This window comes from Coregonus lavaretus (assembly GCF_964263955.1).
Source record: "Coregonus lavaretus genome assembly, chromosome: 11".
NCBI classification, from domain to species: domain Eukaryota; kingdom Metazoa; phylum Chordata; class Actinopteri; order Salmoniformes; family Salmonidae; genus Coregonus; species Coregonus lavaretus.
The window spans coordinates 20823820-20827273 of record NC_139998.1 but is presented as its reverse complement, the minus strand read 5'-3'; positions in this window follow the sequence as shown (position 1 = coordinate 20827273).

Below are 3454 nucleotides of genomic sequence, written 5' to 3'. Positions count from 1 at the left end.
ATGTGATTTGTTAAGCACATTTCTACTCCTGAACTTATTTAGGCTTGCCATAACAAAGGGGGTGAATAGTTATTGACTCAAGACATTTCAGCTTTGACATGTTCTATAAACAAAATTCCACTGCAACATTATGGGGTATTGTGTTAGATCAGTGACACAAAATCTCAATTTAACTGATTTTAAATTCAGGCTGTAAGACAACAAAATGTGGAAAAAGTCAAGGGGTGTGAATACTTTCTGAAGGCACTGTAGACGTGGGAGAGCGAGATGCGTCATCTATCATCGCAAATAGAAGACAATGTATTTTGATGTACCGTGCTTAGGTACATATGCTGAAATATAGGTTTATCTTTGTTCCTTTATACTACAGTGCATTCGGAAAGTATTCAGACCCCTTGACTTTTTCTACATTTTGTTATTTTACAGCCTTATTTTAAAATTGATTAAATTGTTTTTTCCCTTCATCAAGCTACACACAATTCCCCATAATGAGAAAGCAAAAACAGCTTAATAGAAATGTTTGCTAATTAAAATAAAAATAATAATGAAATATCACATTTACATAAGTATTCAGACCCTTTACTCAGTACTTTATTGAAGCACCTTTGGCAGCGATTACAGCCTTGAGTCTTCTTTGGTATGAGGCTACAGGCTTGGCACACCTGTATTTGGGGAGTTTCTTCTCTGCAGATCCTCTCAAGCTCTGTCAGGTTGGATAGGGAGCGTCGCAGCACAGCTATTTTCAGGTCTCTCCAGAGATGTTCGATCGGGTTCAAGTCTGGGCTCTCAAGGACATTCAGAGACCTGTCCCGAAGACACTCCTGCGTTGTCTTGCCTGTGTGCTTAGGGTCGTTGTCCTGTTGGAAGGTGAACTTTCCGAATGCACTGTATAGGTGTTCTTCTTACATACAGTACATGTAGATTGCATGTCAAGGGTGCAGTTGATTGTTTTTTGGTGCTGACATTACAATCTCTTTTTACTTGATGTAACCTAAAAATCGAACACCTAAAGGCCTATGTATACAATATGAGACATAATAATAGTTGACAGGCTTTGACATATAGAGGAATCTTACAGCTTGCTCAATCATGCTTGAAACAAAGGATTTATTTATTTAAACTATGAGCACTGTGTTACTGTATGATTACAGAGTTTAATGTATGTCCATGTGAACATCACATTTCTCCCATTTCAGTTTCCTCTAACACTTCATCAGTGTGTGAGGTGAGGTTTGCTCTCAGTTTATACATGCTTCTGTGTTTCAAGGAAATGTTTCTAAAAATTAGTTGAACAGTATTAAAGCTGTGTAATGTAATTATTAAGACTTAAATTCAAAGATTATACTCAGGGAGTTCAGGACTGTCCGACTACTCATTTCAATGTGGAAAATAGGGTAATATTTGGTTGAGATGGTGATCAAATCAAATCAAATCTTATTTGTCACATGTGCCGAATACAACAGGTGTAGACCTTACAGTGAAATGCTTACTTACAAGCCCTTAACCAACAATGCAGTTTTAAGAAAAATAAGTGTTAAGTAAAAAATAGATAAGTAAAAAATAGGTAAAATAGCAGTAAAACCGGTACAGAGTCAATGTGCGGGGGCACAGGTTTGTCGAGGTAATTGAGGTAATATGTACATGTGGGTATAGCTAAAGTGACTATGCATAGATAATAAATGGAGAGTAGCAGCAGCGTAAAAGAGAGGGGGGACAATGCAAATAGTCCGGGTAGCCATTTGATTAGCTATTCAGGAGTCTTATGGCTTTGGGGTAGAAGCTGTTAAGAAGCCTTTTGGACCTAGACTTGGCGCTCCGGTACCGCTTGCTGTGTGGTAGCAGAGAGAACAGTCTATGACTAGGGTGGCTGGAGTCTTTGACAATTTTTAGGGCCTTCCTCTGACACCGCCTGGTATAGAGGTCCTGGATGGCAGGAAGCTTGGCCCCAGTGATGTACTGGGCTGTATGCACTACCCTCTGTAGTGCCTTGCGGTCAGACGCCGAGCAGTTGCCATACCAGGCAGTGATGCAACCAGTCAGGATGCTCTCAATGGTGCAGCTGTATAACTTTTTGAGGATCTGAGGACCCATTTCAAATATTTTCAGTATCCTGAGGGGGAATAGGCTTTGAGATCAATAAGATTACAACCTATATTCATCCACTCAAAAAGACAGCCAAAAGTTAGTTGAATTTCCTATTTGTTATCACTATGCTTTCAATCATCTAAAAGCAAAACCAAATTCCAATGAAAAAACAATGTCAGATTTTTGGTTAAATTGTCACCCAAAATGTAATGTCTATCACTGTGCTTTCAACCATTTAAAAGCACAGAAAAGTTCAAATGGGAATACAATGTCAGATATTTTGTTTATTTATACAACATATTAATGTGATATCACTGGGCGTCATCGAATAGCTAAACCAAATGACCTGGATTGCAGATTACATTAAAAGTACATGATGCAAGTGATCAATGCCTTCTGGAGATTCTGTGCAGATTATTACAGCAATTGTGAAGATCTCCACAGAACTCCAGTAGGAGGTGCTGCACAGCCTATTGTTTGTTTTTTGATAGTGGATATAACATTGAAAATCTGAATTGGTTTTCCTATGTTGAAATTTGGTTACCATGATGACATAATCCTGTGGTTGAGATTTCACCCTCAAAACAACAGTTGATGACTCTTTGCAAATCCAATGTATTTTACACATAGATTCCATTTTTTTACCTTATTTTGCCAGGTAAGTTAACTGAGAACACATTCTCATTTACAGCAATGATCTGCCCAAAACTGGTTAAATCAACATTGTTTCCACTTCATTTCAACCAAAACATTCAATGTGATGACTTTGAATCAACGTTTAAAACTGGGAATTTCTTCTTTTTTTCACTTAGGTTTTAACCTAAATCCAATGAAATTGTGAAATGTTTGAATTCACATTAGTTGACAACTTAACCAAATGTAAATAAAAAATAGACTGTCTGACTGCCCCGCTGTCATTGCCCCCATCTTCCCCATAAGTTTAATGACAGCAAACAAATATTACCTGGTCATCCAATGCAAAGGGGGAAACATAAAGTGTGCAGTGGACCCTATTCTATTCTATTTTATTATATTCTACATAACTGTCCAATATTTTCCTTAGTGATTATGTAGGAAAGGAGACTCGGACACGAATCTTAGTATGTATACATTTGATGCAGTATCTCGGGTAGTCCTGAAAATAAGCGCGGAGATGTGGACTCAGAAGATTCCAAGCCAACCCCCCCCCCCCCCCCCCCCCCCACACACACACACACTCAGCCCTCCTCCCTGCTCCCACGCCTGAGATGCTGAGGGCCCCCTAGAACTGCTGTCATTATCGCTTACACACTAGGATACTGTACAACATATTTACCCGTCTTTCTCCATAAGGCACCAAAGGCAACTGGACCATTGTGGCGATACCACA